We start from the raw sequence: 18996 nt of genomic DNA, 5'->3' as shown, positions 1-18996 counted from the left end.
TCTTCATCAGGCTGGGAAGTTGGCTCAGGGGTAGAGTGCTTGCCTGGCATGCCTGAGGCCCTAGGTTCAATTCCTCAGCATCACATAAGCAAAAAGAAAAAAGCCAGAAGTGGCATTGTGGCTCAAGTAGTAGAACGCTAGCCTTGAGCTGAAGAGCTGAGGGACAGTGCCCAGGCCGAGTTCAGGCCCCACAACCAGACCCCCCCCCACAAAAAAAGAGTATCTTCATCATAGAATCTACAGAAGTTAAATGAGTCGTGAACAAAGTTGAAGTTTGCCCAAACGCACAGAGTACAGAGATGAGACCAAAGTGGGTAAGTACTACCTGGATCTCCTTACTGTGAAATATCCTCCACATATTAATGGGATAAATGGAATTTTTCCCAAGCACACACAATTCATACCCTCAAGATAGAAGCGATTCCATTCAAGTATAGGCTTTGGAGGAATTTAACATTCAACAATAATTTTAAGAGATTCTTGATTATAGTAGACAAAAAGGATTATATTGACCTTTCAGTCTCAAAGCTTTATCCCTATTAGAAAATCTTCAAAAAATGATTTTGTGACTTTGGAGAAAATAATTAACTATAAAGCTTCATAAATTATATTAGGAAAATAAGTTCATAAAATGAAGAGTTGATGCGGAGTTATGAAAGACTTCATACTATTTTTCAAAGTCTCTTGGAATCAAAATCTCTTCTCAGTGTATTGAGAAAGTAGAAATGTATCTAATGTTAGAATCATGGATACCTAAAACATTGAGTCATCCCAAAATTCATTGTATCCCTGAAAAGTACGTAGAGTTCTAGTATCTTAATGGCACTCTCATGTGGAACCCAACTATTTGTCTTGGCATTTAAAACTGGGGAAGTGTTTTCCAGGGAATGAACCTTTAAAATATTCTTTTCTAAATAAAACAAAGGAAAAATCTTTCTTAAATAATTCTTTAAAAGGATTCATCAGCTGCAGAGATCTGACCTTATGGGTATCCGGGAATGTGCAGGTACAGCAATGCCCTTGCGGAAGGGCTCTGGGAATATGGAGCCACACTGAGCTCCTGGCTAGAATATGCTGCCAACTACAGGCAGAGCCCTGTGCAGTTAGGTGACCTATTGAAGTTCTCATTTATTTCTTTGTCATTGAAGGCAACTTTTTTTTGGGGGGGGGGTCCGGTCGTGGGGCCCTTCTGGGCCTGGGCACTGTCCCTCAGCTCTTCAGCTCAAGGCTAGCGCTCTACCACTTGAGCCACAGCGCCACTTTCGGCTTTTTTTCCTTTTGCTTATGTAGTGCTTAGGAATCGAACTCAGGGCCTCAGGCATGCAAGGCAAGCGCTCTACCACCGAGCCACCTTCCCAGCCCATTGAAGGCAACTTTGAGATAGTGGTGCAGGCCCTGGAATCAGCAGGTATGGCTGCTCTGCAAATGCACTGCCCCTCATTTAGGGAAGACAGCTTGAGCCCTGGGTAGCTTCTGCAGGTGTTAGGCCTAGCCAGGACAGGTTAGCTGTGCAAGCTGGAAGTGGCCCACAATGTGCGGCTACATGCTGGCATGTGCAGCAGTTGTTAGCCCAGGTGGGATTCCCTCGTCTCACTTCACTCATCCTCCCCATTAAGGCCTTTGACACACCCTTCATTTCTGTCCCAACTTCTAAGCATGAAGACTGCCTCCTTGGCTCCATCTCCTGAGAGCTCAGTCACATGACTTACCTGATAGAGCTGAGTGTGGCCCTCTCCATGCTGACAGGGAAGATCCAGATTCTCCTAGGGTGAATCTCAGAGACTGAAAGGAGGAGGGATGGGTCAAGCACTCTGGTCATTGGCTTCACAGGCTGTAGGGGCACTGAGTGATAGGTAGAAGAACAGCTTATTCACAAAGCCCCAAGCTTAATGCTCTCTGGAGCTGCACATAAGAGAGCACAAAAGAGAAATAAAGAAGTTGGAGGATCAGGAGTGATCCAGAATAGTGAGGGACCTTAGGGGACTGCTTCTAGTTAGAAAGAGACAATGTGTAAGGTAGGCATCAAAACCAGGCTTGCAATCCCAACACTCAGAAGCCTGAGGAAGAAGGAAAGTGAGTTCAAGTCCAGCATGGATAACATGGGGAGACTGCCTCAAAAAACAAGGTCTGGAGGTGTAGCTCAAATATTAGAGTACCAGCCAGTGAGCAAAAGCATCAGATACTGAGTTTGAATGGTGTCTTGGTCTTCAAAATAGGAAAATAAAGAGAGAAAGAGACAGACAAGAGAGAGAGAGAGAGAGAGAGAGAGAGAGAGAGAGAGAGAGAGAGAGAGAGAGAGAGAGAGAGAGAGAGAGAGAGAGAGAGAGAGAGAGAGAGAGGAAGGAAGGAAGAAAGAAAGAAAGAAAGAAAGAAAGAAAGAAAGAAAGAAAGATAGAAAAAAAAAGAAAGAAAAAAGAAAGAAAGAAAAATAAGGGCTAAAATGTGCCTTGATGCTACAGTGTTTGACTAGCACATGAAAAACCCTGGCTGTAATCCCTAGCATAGATAGGAGGAAGAGTGGGGGAAAGCAAGAAGAGCAGGACAGAGAGGGAAAGGGGGAGGGGGAAGGGAGAGGGAGAGGTCTCTGTGAAAAGAACATGCTAACTAATGGGTATAGAATGTTGCTTTATAAGGCAAAGCTAACTATAGTGACTCCTGTAGCTGTCTATTGTGGTGCAAAAAAAGTTCCCAACACTGTGTGACTGGCATTATCTCAGGTCAGGTATAGAAATCTGGCTCAGCTGGGTGACATGAGGTTGTTGTCAGCTGACTGTGGGACTGCAGTGTCACCCTGGCCTTTCTGAGCAGATATTAACCCAAGATCATTCATGGGAATTGGGGGAATGCCTGGCCTCCTCCATAAGCAGGATTATCATAAGGTCTTAGCTAATAGTTTCACCCATTTGCAGTTATGATATCAGGAGGGGCATGCACAGACAGTGAGGGACTCAGTCAGAGACAGGGCCCAGCTGCCCCTTTGCTGATGCTTGCTGCCAACACTATCTAAATCAGAATTATTGGATTGTGGATATGGTGCCTCAGTTGGGGATGTCTGGCTTTCCCTTCCTGGCTCTACAGTAATGGATTCTTCTATTGTTAGAGTAATGGCTCTTTTTTCTTACTAATGCCTCATTTCCTCTGTAGCAAGCTCTCAGAGTGGATGTTCTCTCCAGGATCATGTACATAACTCCTTTCATATGAAAATGGTTGTTGATAAAATCTGCCATTTAGGTGAGATGAAGACAAAGGTTTCGTTGGTTCAGGTTAATTCTGAACCACACAGCAAGCCCAGCAGCTGTAGACTGTCTGAAAGCAAGGGAGCCAGCCTGCATCCCAGTGAACCATATTTATGGACACAGATATTTGCATTTCATGTAGCATCTTGTGTCACAATCTATTTTCATAGACTGCATGCAGTCAGGTAAGAACAAGACTTGCCCTGCAAGGTGTAGTCTTTGTTCTCTGTGACAGACAAGCAGATGGATTGCTCACATCCATTGTTGCTCACATGGAACTCCTCTGATTAGTGCTGATTATTCCATGTTCTACAGCCCGTTCAGGACATGATTGAGAATGCTGGACCTGGCCAATTGTGCTCTGAACCATGTGGACATGAACTTCTTGGCAGACTGTATCCATGCTGCCCAGCTGGATATGTTGCACCTCAGTAGACACAATCTGCTTCATTTATATCCCTCTACTTTCCTCAAGCTCCGGCAACAGGTTGCCCAGATAGTGTGGGTGTGGACCCCAATGGAGTGTGCTATTACCCATAGCTATGTGGTCATGATGATCCTGGGCCTGTGTTCCTGCCTCTATCTCTAGGAGCTCAAGTTCCTTGCTAACCTGCTGTCAGCCTGCACCCTCAAGCGCCTCTTCTCTGCACTGTGTAAACTCCCTGAACTTCATTACATGGAGTTCCTGGTGCCTAAGAAATACTACCTGGAGAGTACCAGTATGAGCTGGCCATGTCCACATATGATCAGTAGAAATATGCTTGATTGCAGAAGAGCTGCATGCCATGCTACTATGGGCCAAGCAGGAAGACATCCCCACCTCCCACCACTTTTCTGGAGTTTTCACCCAATAGTTAATGAGACCAGCCATGAGCTTGGTGCTTTCTTGTTTCAAACTTTCAAAACTGCTTTAGAAAACTTTCCCAGGGGCTGGGAAGGTGGCTCAGTGGTAGACCGCTTGCCTTGCATGCTTGAGGGCCTGGGTTTGATTCCTCAGCACCACATAAGCAAAAAGAAAACCCCGGAAGGGGCGCTGTGGCTTAAGTGGTAGAGTGCTAGCCTTGAGCTGAAGAGCTGAGGGACAGTGCCCAGGCCGAGTTCAGGCCCCACGACTGGACCCAAAAAAAAAAAGAAAAAGAAAACTTTCCCAGAACATTAAAACAAGTAGAGTAGGCCCTTGAATTGTGCTAAGGAAATGTCTTGCATTTCAACCAGCCCTGTTGCCCAGAGATCAATCCCTATATCAGATCCTAAGGCTAAGATGTAAGCAACTGTAGTTTCAATGAAAAACCTTTGTTAGAGAAAGCTGTAGATACACATGACAGACAATGTAGGAAGAAAGCATGCCTTCTAAATGTGACATCGGAAGCCCTGGGGTTCAATTCTTTTTCCTTTTTTGTGCCAGTCCTGGGGCTTGAACTCAGGGCCTTTGCACTGCCCCTGAACTTCTTTTACTCAAGGCTAGCACTGTACCACTTGAGCCACAGCACCACTTCTGGTGTTTTCTGCTTATGTGTTGCTGAGGAATCGAACCCATGAATTCATGCATGCTAGGGAAGCATTCTATCACTGAGCCATATTCCCAGCCTCCTGGGATTCAATTATAGGACTAGGTGAAGCTGTTACAGCAGAGGTCCAGGCATTGTGGTAGAGTGTTCAATTGGACCTAGGGCAGCATGTGCTGGAAGCAGTAACAGGGAAAAATCAGATCACTTGTCACAGAATACAAATAAAAGGTAATGGGTACATTTCTTATCAAGCATTGTTGCCTCCCACTTTGTTTCCTCTTACCATCCCTAATAAGAAATGTACTCATTACCTTGCTCATGTACTCATGTAATTGTAACTTCTCTGTAAGGTATTTTCACAAATGTGTGTGTGTGTGTGTGTGTGTGTGTGTGTATAAATACAAATAAAAGAAGATCTCATAGAAAAACAAACAAGAGAAAAAGACTGAAAATGAAAAGTAAAATGGAAAGGGAACCCGACTTTTGGGCCTAGCAGAAACTCAGCAGATCTGGTAGGAATTGTTCTACATGGTGTGGCAATATTTCCTGGAGAATGTTTGCAGGGAATAGAAGCAGGGCTGGTTTTTGGTTGTTACCAGTGGCTTTGTGCTTGTTTTGCTCTGCATCCAGCTCAGTGAAAGCCTGATTTGAGGGTATCTCATGACTAAGAGATGCTCCAGTATTTCTTAGTAAAATTCATATTCCATTTTCTGCTGAGCAGCTAGATTCATTTGACCACCAGCCTCTACCACTCCCAAGCCTCGTCCTTTGGTTCTACTAATCAGAGCCAGCCCTAGCTCTGGGAACAGGCATTAGAACTCTATTCTGTTACAGTAACATTCTTACCTGCCAGTGGCAGTCAACAGAGAGACCCAGTTCTCCTTTAGAGATGCCAGAGACCTTCTGCAGCTAGCTGAATCACAACTAGCTACCAACACTTTTCTGTTCAAGAGTTCCTATGACTCTAACAGAAGTCACATACTGGGGACTCTTTTCATTGCTCTCACTAAAACGCCACAGCACTGTATAACCTGATGTCCCCACATTCTGCTGCAGGAAAGGTAACAGGCTGGAATCTGTGCAATTTGGCTTGAAAAATTTGTTACAGTGAGTGAAAGATTGATTCCTGCCTAATTCCTCCAGCTCAAGCAAGACACCAGGTACAAGAAAACAAGCGTGGCCACATGCCTGTCAGCAGGCAGGTTCCAATCAGTGCCTGGCCAAGGATATAACACTTGGTCCCCAGGGGACAATAGCCCTTCATCCAGTGTACAACATTCAACTTGTGGGCCTGGTCAAGGAAGTCTCCTTGTGGCCTAAGAGAGCATAAGCCACTTTTTATTTTCTGCTTCTTTGTGAAAACAAGCCCTATATAAGTCCATCCAAAATATAGTCCCTCAAACAACCTCCAAACCTGAAAGGTCTATGCACCTTGCTGGCAATAAACAGTCCCCACCTGTTGATCATTGAGTCTGGCCTATTCCTTTTCTGTTTTCCTCCATTTTCTTAACAGTGAGAATGCTGAAACAGGTATGTGGGTTCAGGAGACAATCATTCCCAGGTTGCCAATGGATGTTCATGGCTACTTCTAGATTTTAGGTCTGATCCTACTCTATTCTTACTTTGAGGTTACCTGAGATATCCTTAAAACAAATTCCCCTCATTAGTGTCTAAGACAACTTAATCACTGTTATTTCAATTCTTACAGGGTCTGAGAATGAGTCCATCAAAGCGGGCTTAGAGATTAAAGAAGTTTGTTAGGTGTTACAGAAGTAGTCCTGCCAGGGACACAGTGTAGACTTGGGAGCTAACACTATGACCCTAAACATGAACACAGCCTAGGCTAATGAAGGCAAAAAACACAAGCAGGTACAAGCTGCAAAGTTCTATTAATATGATAACATCAACTTTTTTTTTTCAAACAAGGGACTTTTACAATGGCAATTTCCTGTTATTTCATTCCTCAGTTTCAAGCAAGAGATTATTGCATTCCTCAGTTCCCCATAAGAGGTTAATATTCTGACTAAGTGTCCTTGCTTGGTCTTGGGGTCTTTAATCCTAAGAGATCCTTACATTCCCCTTTCTTTTTGTAACTGAGTCAAATTCTTGACTCTTTTTCCTGACTTAGGAGACTGTACTGGGCCTGAAGGGCCATCAGCTTGACAGTCCCAATTATTTTTTCTATAAGTGATATCAAAGACTTAACCACACAGGAACCAGTAATAACAAGTAGAAGAAATAGTATAATTGCTGGTGGCTAGGGATACTAGCCACCAGGCCAAAAGGCTTTGAACCCATACTAGATCTAGTTTAGCAGATGGATGCTGGTGGAGTCCTTCACACAGTTTACCTACAACCTTTATGTTTTCTTCTCCAGCCGTGATTCATTTACACAGTATCAGCACTCTTCCCTTAGAAAAACATAGGTTCCCTCTTTGGAAGCTGTGAGAAGGTCTAGTGCCCTCTGATTCTGCAAGGCCACCCCCGCTAGAGAGTTCAGTTGTCTTTGTATGCATGCCAGAGACACTGAAGAGGCATGAGTATCCTCATCTACCCTCTCCTCAAATTCTTGAGCAAGTTTTAAACTATGTCTTACAGCACCTCCAGCAAAAGCTGCTCCTCCAACAGAGGTAACCAGACTCACCCCTAACATTATAGGAATAAAATCTGTCCTCTTGGTTAAGAGGTGGGATAACAATCTCTGAAAATTTTCACTTTTGGTATAAAGATTTAATTGGGGAACTGCTGTTATCAAAATCCAAGAGACCAAGGTTGGATTAATGTATGACCATAGGCTTCCATTGCACGAGAACATAGTAGGAGAAGGGGTGTGACATCAAGATACCTGAAGCAGTTTGTCATATTCCACAAGTTGAGTTGGTTGGTAAAATTAAATTGCTACAATCAGGGACATTACAATAGCAGAAGTAAGAAAACTGTCCCCTTGTCTCTGATTTTAAACTGCCAGTGGTAGTTAACATCATTTAGAGCACAGAAGCATAAATGAAAAATTATGATGAGATAAGTCTTAGCTTGAGAGGCTTTTCAGGGTCCTTATACACCATCCATTTGTCTCTTCTGGTAGCAGGGCCACCTTAAGTGGTGAAGCGTGGATCCAGGACCAGATCCCATTCACCTTGACAGTGGTTGGAGCTGTTAGGATAGCAGTATAAGGTCCTTTCCACTGAGGATAGTTAGTTTTTTTTTATGTCATATGACCCACACAGTGTCTCATGATCAGTAATTAGGGCCAACTACAGGGGCTGCCTGCAGGAGTGCCTGAAATTGGGAATGGAGTTCCTGTTGAACAGTCTGCAGTGCCTGTAAAGACTGGAGCAGTCATCTATGTCAACATTGCAGTTTTTAAGCGAGGACACAAGAAGGATGGTCTGCCAAACATAATTTCACAGGGCATAAACCCTTTGGAATAGACAATGCAATGGGAGCGCAAAAGGGCAAAGGGAAGGAGTCATTCAGTCATGGTAAATTTAAGAGAAACCCCTCTCACAACGAGTCTACCTGGCTGCTCTAATTAGCTAAACCAGCATCTAGATTGAAGTGGGCATATCCTTCCTCCCTACCATACAGATAAACATAAAGAATAGTTCCACATCAATTCACCCATCCTGACTCTATGTATATGAAAGCTAGTTTAATTTCATACCAACTTACTCATAAGCTTCATTTTTAAGACATACTCCTACCATTTGTTACATACTTAAACTTTCTGGGGTTTGTCTTCTTCCCCTTTTCACTGTGACAAACATTTTAAGACAATCCTTATTTTTATATCTTTTTTTTTTAATCCAGATGAGATTTTATTTCAGTTCCTTTCTAAGGCTTTCTTTACTACACTCTTTCTTTCCCTGAGTTTCTTTGTGGCTTTTGGGCCCATTTTGCTTCTTTGGCTTGAGGAACCAGGTTATCAGAACTGCCTCAAGGCATCCCTTGGGTGGAGAATTTTGTTAAATTTTTAATTCTAATAGCAGGGGTGAGTTTCATTCCTCTTCCTACCTCCATTGATAAAGATCTCTCCTTTATAGCTATTGTTGGAAGCGGCCTTTTACCACACCCAAACCAAGCAAGGCTTTGATTGTAGAGTGGATTTCTAGTTTCCTAATCCTTGAAGTGCCTGAGGCAAGCCAGTGATATCATCCTTGCCCTCAATATCTACTGTGGGAATAGAGAGAGTTACTGGATATCACTGAAATAATATACCACAGACTCAGTTTCAGCAGATCCAAAGCAGCTTTCCACTGGGAAGCAGTCAGAGGTGATGGAGTCAGGCAGGAGTCCAGTCCACTGTCACTATGGTCAACATGGTCAGGATGACAACATAGATTTCCTTCCAGATGACTATAAGGCCGTCCTTGAACTTTATCCAGAAGGGTGGGTAGAAGCAGCAGCAGGGTCCCACACCGACTCAAAAGGGTTATCACACATTTTTCTGGGCTGCAAATTTCTACTAAGACTGGTTAAGGATATGTGGCATAGGCTTGATAGGCGGGTGTCCAGCTGGTTTTTAAGGCAACATTTGAGGCAGTGGCCCAGGACAATTGACCAGGGTGACAACTTTTATTAACTAGATAGTTCTTTTAATAAGGCTTGTAACCATTTCTAAAATGTGCAGTCTCCACACTTACACACTGTTAGCACTATGTCCCATGCCTCTTCCTTTCCAGGTAAGGAAAAAATTATTTCTGACCCCTTTTTCTGGCCATCAGTACTTTAATACAAGAACACATACACAAAGACATTAGAGAGGGATATGATACAATTCAAATAACATCTGGAGCTTGAAAATATTGTGCAAATGTGAATGTCTTAGAATCAGTAAATGAGAGTGGTTATATAAGATGTTAATAGTATGTTCATAGTAAAAAAGCAGTGAAGAAGTATGTGGGAACTCTCACTACTCTTTGCAACTCTTCTTTGAGTTTAAAATAATTTCAAAACAAGAAGGCTTTCAAGACAAGATATGGCTTAAGTATATCCATCCCATATTTTTTGGTTTTGTTTTTGAGAAAAGTGTTAAATCTTTGAAGAGGAAGCATTCACCCAAAGGGAGACAAAACATTCAAATCCAACTTTGACTCCCTAACCTGTGGCATATATCTCTGAATTTTTTATTTCCCTATAACTTCTCAAAGTACAAGATAGTTCTCAATTTGACACTTCGAGATTTGACTCATGGAGGTCGTTGGCACCAAAGGTGAGCAAGTAAGAAGCAACATTAGCCAGGCACCAGTGGTTCACACCTGTAAACCTAGCTACTGAGGAGGCTGATCTGAGGATCACGATTCAAAACCAACATGGGCAGGAAACTCCCTGCAATTCTTTTTTATTTTGGCGTGGGGGTCGGGTGGTGGGGCCTGAACTCTGGGCCTGGGTGCTGTCCCTCAGCTCTTCAGCTCAAGGCTAGCACTCTACCACTTGAGCCACAGCGCCACTTCTGGCTTTTTTTTCTGCTTATGTGGTGCTGAATAATCGAACCCAGGGCCTCAAGCATGCAAGGAGAGCTCTCTACCACTGAGCCACCTTCCCAGCCCTCCCTGTGATTCTTATCTCCAAATAATCACCAGAAAACCAAATAGAGTTCTCGACCTCAGCTGAAGAGCACAAGGACAACGCCCAATCCCAAGGTTCAAGCCCTACTACCACCAAAAAAAAAGAGAAACAACATTAAAGCTGTTTGTTTTTTGGGCTTTGTGTATAAGCTACACATCCCTCAATTGTGAAATCATACAGTTTGGCTTTCCTTACCATGCCTTTTTCTCATAATATTCTGCATAATCTCCACTTATTTATGATGCATTAGGCTTTGCAGCAATAAATAAGCCCCATGATGAAAGTACCTCATTCTGTTCACAGCTTTGTACCCAGTATTCAGGACAACACTTGATATTCACTGAAAAGAAAAGAGACCATTATAATAAGAGATAATGCCTCGATAAAAGACATAAGGTCTGGGGATATCAACTTCCCACCCCCGCCTCTACCTCGAGAGCCCTCAAACAAGCCCAGATGAGCTGGTTTCTAAGATGATGTCCAGGTCCAATAGGCACTTTGGGCAGGTGACGTCTCTCCTGGGGACAGAGCAGCCAAAGCTTTTGCAAAACTATTGCTGGAAACTTATTTTGGAACTCTTGTGACAAAAGAACACTGAGAATTGCTTTGATGTGCTGATGTTTTCATCATTTTCTTGGTACTTCAAAGACAAAATAGTCGAGAAGCCAGCAGCAACAGCTAGCTCTGCTCAAAGCTTCAGGGTAATCCGTTTGTATGACTCTTCTAGCTCCACTAGGATTAAGGTGCACTCCCATCCATAGATGTTGAATTTGCCAACACAATGCTACAAATGACCAGACTTCATTTCTTTAGACAGCCTAAGTAGTTTGTGTGTAAGTAATAGGTAGCTACCTCTTACTGTCCCCTCCAATGTCCCTGGGAACATCAGCTTTTGATGTTACATTGGCAATATAGGAATTGTCTACATGACCAAGGGTGGAGCCACAAAGAGGCACTCCAGCCCAGGAATGCTAGCTAGTAAATGGAGAGGCCTCATGGAGGGAAGACCATATTCCAAGCAATTTCCAATCTATGACTCTTTCTCTAAGCTCTTTTGGGAGGTCTTCTATTTCACTGTTGTCTTTTTCATTCATTCCATATTAGCTGCAGCTCTGAGTGCCCAGTCAAAATCCTGGCAGATGGGATTGGGCAGAAACCTGAGTTACTGCCCAAAGAGGTATTATGTCTCATGCTCCCTGGAGACAGAATGCATCTTCCAAGAAAGCTTGCTCAGCCTTTTGGAGAGGAGCACACATGAGCTGAATCCTGACAACAGGAGGAAGAAAACTTCAGAGGAGGTTTCAGGAGCCAGGGGGCAGAAAAGTCTTTTTTGTTTGTTTGTTTTATTATTAGTAAGTTTTATTGTGAAAACATTGTACAGAGGGGTTACAATTACATGAACAAGGTAATGAGTACATTTCTTATTAAGCATTGTTGCCTCCTTTTTTTTCCCCTTACCATCCCTACCAGCCCAACACCCTCCCCCCCCCCCGCTGAAAAGTCTTTACATTACAAGGGACAGTCACTTCCATAGGAAGTGTCTAAAGACTAGAAGTACCCTGTGGACAGTGTCAGCTGGCAAAGGCAGACTCAACCATCAGTTGATTTCATTCAGGCATAACATCCCAGTACTTGTAATATTCAGTTGTTGAAACTCAGGGGTTTGAGGACAACACAGGACTTACATCCAAGTTCACTGTAGAAAAAGCAACTGAAATGTGCTCTTTCCTAAGGTTGTAAACAAGTAGCCTTATTCAAACACCAAACAATAAAACCAGATTACATTATGTGTTTTAATGCGTATTTGTGTACATGCACAACAGACCTGGGCCTGTACATGGTCCCTGAACTTTATTACTTAATGCTAGCGTGTTCTGTCACTTGAACCACAGCTCAACTTCTAGTAGTTAAGTGAAGGTAAGGTTCTCGTGGGCTTCACTCTTACTAAGCTGACTTTGACCCACAATCCTCAGATCTCAGACTCCTGAGTTGCTAGGAATACAGGCTTGAGCTATTGGAATCCAGGGGTTCTTTAAATGCCAGGAATGGGATGGATAGATGACTAGTTCCAAGGTAACGATGAGATTATGCATGTCTGGGTAGAAGGTGAGAAAAGGGAGAAAGGATATAAAAAGATTGGAGCTAGAACATGGCAGGGAGATGCCTCATGTGGTGAAGGCTTCGGTAGGGTCTAGTGGGATGAAATCACAGGCTTTGAGACTGTCAGTTTTGGCTGCCTCCATCTTGAAACCATGGACAGAATGGGTAAGCTTTCTATGGCTAGAAGCCCTTTGGGTGATGACACAAACCATAGGAGGTGTATGAAGGTAAGAAGTCACCCAGGGGTGGCTCACATTTGTAATCCTAGCTACTTGGAAGGATGAGATCTGAGGATTGTGTTTCAAAGCCACCCTGGGCAGGAAAGTCCATAGCCTCTTATATTTAATTAACCAGCAAAAAATTGGAAGCAGAAGTGTGGCTAAAATGGGAGGCTGACAACCTTGAACAAAAACAGCTAAGGAAGAGCATGAGGCTTTCTGTTCAAACTCCAGTACTGGCACACAAAATAGAGCATAGATAGACAGACAGACAGACAGACAGACAGACAGACAGACAGACAGACAGACAGACAGACAGACAGACAGACAGATAGATAGATAGATAGATAGATAGATAGATAGATAGATAGATAGATAGATAGATAGATAGATAGATAGATAGATAGATAGATAGATAGATAGATAGATAGATAATGGACTAATGGACTAATGGACTTCAGGTACTGTAAGGAATATCCTATCTCAAGTTGGGAGACATGGACTGGAGATTGGGGTGGTCAGTCTTCAGTGTGCAACCATAAAGCTTCCCTAACTGATAGAAACCTGGTGGGAAGAAAAAGCCATGCCAGTGTGTCAGGTTGATGTCAGGGCCAGCTCTAAAGCAAGAAGGCTATCAGAATCTGTGTTCTGCCTATGAAGAAGAGAACTCATTGCTCTAGAAAGTGAGGGAATTGATACCTAAATTACCCATCTTGAATAGAAATGGAAGTGGAGTTGTTTTTACGATAACTTAATATTCTGTCTAAGAGCTATTTCTGTACATACTACCTCCTAAATAAAAGCAGGTTTATTGACAAAAATACCAGTTACGTATGATTATACATTTCAATAAAACAATTGTAGTACTTAATACTTTAGGGAATATACTACAGTATTTGTTCTGAAAATGTTTATTCCCTATTTTTACCTGATACATAATGTACTATGTGCTACCACATGTTGTTCAGATGCATGTATAACATGGCATATTTTTTAAATCAGAGTAATTCTAGTGTGAGTTAGTGCAAAGTAGTCAATCAGAACATGTGGTCTATAGAACTGGCAGATGGCATGATCAGCTGCTAAACCAAAGCTAGCTGACATGGATATGGGCGAAGAGGGCTACAGAAGAATAAAGAGTATGCTCAAAATGTTGAGTACATAAGGATGGGGCAATAAATCTTTGAAGTCATAACATTACAAGAAACAGAAAGGATAGCCACCAATCGGAAAGCCATCTTCAAGGTCTACAATTCTCCCTATTTAACCCAAGACCAATCTCTGTAATGAGGAAGATGGCCAAGATGGCTGACCTGGGCCGAATTGCCCTTTTCTCTGTGGTGTGTCTATAATATATGCTCTTTGTTATTTTTCTCTTCTACTAAACCCTTCGATCATCTTTACATATGTTTTCTTCTTACCTGAATTCTCCTTATGCTGGATGCAAGGACCCAGGTTGGATAGCTGCCTTATAATTTGTGGTAACATGTAATGGATTCGATTAAGTATGTTTTATTCTGATTTAGGCTCAATGAATGGACACAATTCTATCTGTCTGTCTGATCTGTTCAAATACATCATTTATAGTGAACACAATAAAAATTCTGTCTTCAAGCCTTAAATATTTGTCATTACCTATCTGTCACCCTTGTATGTGAAGGTACACCTGAACCTCTTCTTCCTAAGTGTACTTTATACAAACATTTGGGACTACATAATTTCTTGAGCATGGTCTGGTTGGATGAAGACAGCTATTTGTGTTTAGACAGTATCTCAATATGTTGCTTAGATGAGCCCTGAACTAGAGTTCAAGTGAGCTTCTGGCTTTAGATTCCAGAATAGCTAGAACTATAGACATATGAGACAAGCAGAGATGGTCAGAAAAGATGATGCTAGGCGAAATGAACCCCAAGATAACTCTATTATTTTTAACACTTTGTTTTTGTTTTGCTTCCTGTGTCAAGAATACCTTTTCCTTTCAATAGGCATGTAGTATTTTAAGAATTGCTTTCCAGTTAGTTGAATACATGCAGTAATAATTTTATCACCTAGGTTATTTTTCCAGACCTTGCCTAGGACGGACATATGGTGCTGAGGCATGCTTGCCCAGAATATCTTCCTCTCTCTGTGACTTATTTTGAGGAATATTCAGATGTATTTAGCTGGGTCAAAGATGAGGCATATTTCATTACTTAATGTACTTTGTCAAGCTGTCCACAAAACATTTAATTAATTTGCTCTCCCAACAATAGATTCTAATTTCTTGCTTTCTCTGCAAATCTCACAGTATTTAAAAAAAGAAAAAAGAAAAAATTTCTGCCAGGTGCTGGTGGCCCACGACTGTAATACTTGTTACTCAGGAGGCTGAAATCTGAGAATTGTGGTTCAAATCCAGCCCAGGCAGGAAAGTCTGTGAGACACTTATCTCCAATTAACCACCAGAAAACTGGAAGTGGAAATTTGGCTCAATGTGGTAGGGCTCTAGTCTTGAGCAAAAAAGCCCAGGGACAGTGCCGGGACCCTAAGTTCAAACTCTATGATCAACAAAAACAACAATTCTAATAGACACAGAGAACTCTTCTGATATTTGCTAAAAGCATATTTCTTTGTCCCCTTGCTTATATGTTATACCTCAGAAAGTGAGACAACTGAGAATTAAGGAATTTAAAATTAAAAGAGAACTCCACCTCCTAGGATTTCTATCTTGCCCCATTAGCAACACTGCTCCACCAGAGCCTTGCGTTACAAGAGAGATAGTATATACAAAGAAACTTGCATGAAATAAGGAAGGCAGAAGGAGGCTGTCCTCTGCTGCCCTACCAGCACCCCAGGCATTGATTCCTGGTAAGCAGAGACACATCAGTGTGGAAGATATATGACTTCAAGTATTTTATTCTCTAGATAGAACTGGAGTATAGGGAAGTGGGCACTGAGCATGGAGCTAGTTAGCTGGCAGGCAGGAAAAGAGAATTTTCTTATTTCAAGGTCAGAAAAGACAAATGAAGTGTAGGTTCACAGCTGGAGTCATAGATCCAAGTGCCAGCATTGCTGCTTACCAAGGAACTCAGGCTCATATCCCTGAGCCTCAGTTTATTTAAAGAGTGTTGAGTACAGTGTACTGTATCATCCTTGGCATTTGGGTGAATTGTAAAGGGAAACATGCAGGTAGGCAGAATCCAGGAGGCACAACTCAGTGAATGATTTTATTTCACAAATCAAGTGAGGCTTAAATTGAGGGCTTCCACATGTGTGCACCTCCTCTTCTAAGATCCCTAACAAGGGGCTAGGACAACTCTGTGTCTCTGTGGCCCTTTCGATCCCCTCTGTTTTTTCCTTTCAGTGTCTTTTCCAAGACAAGCTCTAGTGCATTAAGCAGCCTTTAATGTAGGCAAAAGAAACACTGAGAGCTATTCCCAATGCTTAGACAAGAATCTCCCACTGGCATTACTGATGATATTGTCTAATGTAAAATCTCACCTATCCCCTAGGGTCATTAAGGCCAGCGATGGACACAGCTAAGTCCATCACTTTGTTGCCTGTATTTTCCATGCCACATATTAGTGAGATACCCCTTCTATTGTTCAGCTATCTTGGGGAGGGCAGAGATAGCTATGCCAGCAACAAAGAAAGGTACTTTCTGCTTTATTAAGCTGGCACAGGGAGGAGCTTCTCTGTGGAACAAGTGGCCAAGGATGCCGCTTGCTTCGATGGCAACCCAACATGCAGCCAGCATTCAGGGTTAGCTCTGTCCACCACATTTAACAGAACTGAAAAACGTGGCAGAATTTCTGTTATTTCTGAAAGACCAGGTTACACTTTAATCACTGGTTGTAATAGCTAATCTGAGAGGGTGATCTATCCCACTGCCCAGGGGCCTTGAAAAATTAGCTCAACTTCAAGGGTTACCCACAATGTTTTCCATGGTGTCAAGTGAGTACAACATCAGCAGAGTGGGAAACAAATAAAAATAGATGCATTTGGGGCTATTCCAGTTTCCCATCCAGGAAACACTAATTAAAACAATCTTGAAAATACATTCTTAAAATATGGCTGCAGAATTTTAGCTCAAAAACACGAAGGAGAGATGGGAATTCCATTGCTTATTTGTCAGGACTTTTGATTGGGGAAGGCAAAAGGTGAACTGTTTTGTAAGACGTTGGTTGGGGTGAAGCCCCTGTCTCTGAACAGGTTAGGAGAATGGCTTTACAGCCCAGAAGGATAGCAGAGGTTGGCAAAAATTTTTTCAGGGGACTGTAGTAAGGGCAGGGCTGGTCTACATCCCAGTTCAGCTGCAAATATGTCTGAAATCTGACCTGCTGCTTCCATTTTTAGTGTCTCAAAGCAATGCTTGACATTCTTCCTCGATAAATTGCCAATTTCTTCTGAAGCTCTCATATTCATTCTAATTGCCTATTATTCCCACCATAATATAAATAAGATAAATAAGCCATGTTTGCTGCAATTGCAATTTGTTGAAATTCTTATCTCTTTCTAAAAATTCCTGTATAGATTTGATGGCTAAATGGTTATCTAGAAATATCTACACAGTATCAACTTTGATAATTCAGGATTTTTTCTCTTCCTTTTCACTTTTGTTTCCCCTGAAGATTGAACCAAAGCCTGTGCATGCTACGTAGGTGCTATAGTATTTGAGTTATGTCCACAACCCCTTTTGTTTATACTTGGGGGTTAATATAGTTTTGCTAATCTACTAGGGCTGGACTTGAACAAGAAATCTTCCTACTTCGGCCTCCAAAGAAGACAGTATTATACCTATATACCAGAACACATAGCAATTTTTTATTATTGTTTTTTATTGTGAAAATACCACACAGAGGCATTACAATTACATGGGCAAGGAAATGAGTACATTTCTTATCAAGCATTGTTGCTCCTCCTTTGTTTCCCCTTCCCATACCTTTCCATTTCCTCCTCCCTCCCCCCCTCCCCGCTAAAGTGGCAAAGTTTCTTTTTTTTTGCCCCATGACCGACAAAAATTAAAAATAATGAAAGGCATAGAAAATTTTTCTAGCTAAAATCTCCACAGGATCTATTTGTATATGAAAGAATTTTCCACAATTATTTGAAACTCATTAAAAAAAGAGAATGTACCAAAAAAACGAAAAAATCACATAGTACATTAAAAGTGCAACAACAGGATGGGAAGGTGGCTCAGTAGTAGAGTACTTGCCTCTATTTATTGCAATCATGTGGCCCTGGGTTCAATTCTTCAGCAACATCTAAACAGAAAAAGCCAGATGTGATGCTATGATTCAAGTAGTAGAACATTAGCCTTGAGCTGAAGAGCTGAGGGACAGGCCCCAGCCCAGAGTTCAGGCCTCATGACCACCCGCCCCCTGCCAAAAATAAAAAATGAAAACAAGTAAATTTTTTGTATTTTCTTCCCACTATGATATATCCCCTGTTGTCACTGTATTTGATTTTGGTACTCTGGTATTTTATATACATTTATCTGAATAAGGAAAAGGAAGGGGAACAACAGAAAGGTGAGAAAAGATGACAGAGCAGCAATATACACAGAATAATATGTCGGAAATGATTGTACAACTTGGGGGGAAGGTGTAAGAGGGGAGGGAAATTATGAGAAAAATGAGGGAAGTGGTAACATGTTTGAGAAGAAATGCACATTCTACTTTACTTAGGTCAATGTAACCCCTCTGTACATCATCTTGAAAATAAAAAAAATATGAGTAAACATATGAATGATTAAGTGCTTGCAGCTGCACTAGTTCAAAAGACAGTTACCTTGATGGAATGCCATATGCATTAAATAATTGATGGTGATGTAATTAGCAAAGCAGATCTGTAGAAGGTGCATTTCTCCAATGTTTCAATTAGAGAAGATGGAAAAAGTTTCAAAGTAGATCACTGGACAACATCATTAATGTACTAAATTGCATGGAAATGCACATTTTAAAATATCTAAGTTGGCAATAGTAGATCTACTATGTGATCTTGTCCATATTTATTGCAATCATTAAGAAAGCTGTAGGTCCACCAATGATGAATGGGTAAAAGAATAACACAATCCCTACGTATGTGTGTGTGTGTGTGTGTGTGTGAGTATGCACATTTTTGGTTATGGGGCTTGTGCTCTGGGCCTGGGCGCTGTCAGTTAGCTCTTCAGCTCAAGGCTAACACTGTACTTGAATCACAGTACCAGTTCTGGTTTATCTTGTGGTTTATTGGAGATAAGAGTCTCATGGAGATGGAATTCCGGGAAGATGGAGGAGCAGAAGCTGGAGTCTAAACAAGCTCTCGCATAGAAAGCAGTTTTAGAGTTCCAGTGAACAGTCCTAAGCAAGAGAATCACACCAAGTGTGCCATCACAGAAAAGAGAGTCAG

At 41.9% G+C, this 18996-nt stretch overlaps 1 pseudogene; it reads left to right on the top strand.

Annotated features, from left to right (window-relative positions):
* The first annotated feature begins 299 nt into the window (after positions 1-299).
* LOC138812323 (leucine-rich repeat-containing protein 14B-like) overlaps positions 300-18996 on the top strand; it is a 43689-nt pseudogene continuing 24992 nt past the window's right edge.

This window comes from Dipodomys merriami, unplaced genomic scaffold, assembly GCF_024711535.1.
Source record: "Dipodomys merriami isolate MVZ:Mamm:240054 unplaced genomic scaffold, mDipMer1.0.p SCAF_561, whole genome shotgun sequence".
In the NCBI taxonomy this organism is placed as follows: Eukaryota; Metazoa; Chordata; class Mammalia; order Rodentia; family Heteromyidae; genus Dipodomys; species Dipodomys merriami.
Note: the sequence above shows the minus strand (reverse complement) of the source record. Positions and strands in the feature narration are given on the sequence as shown.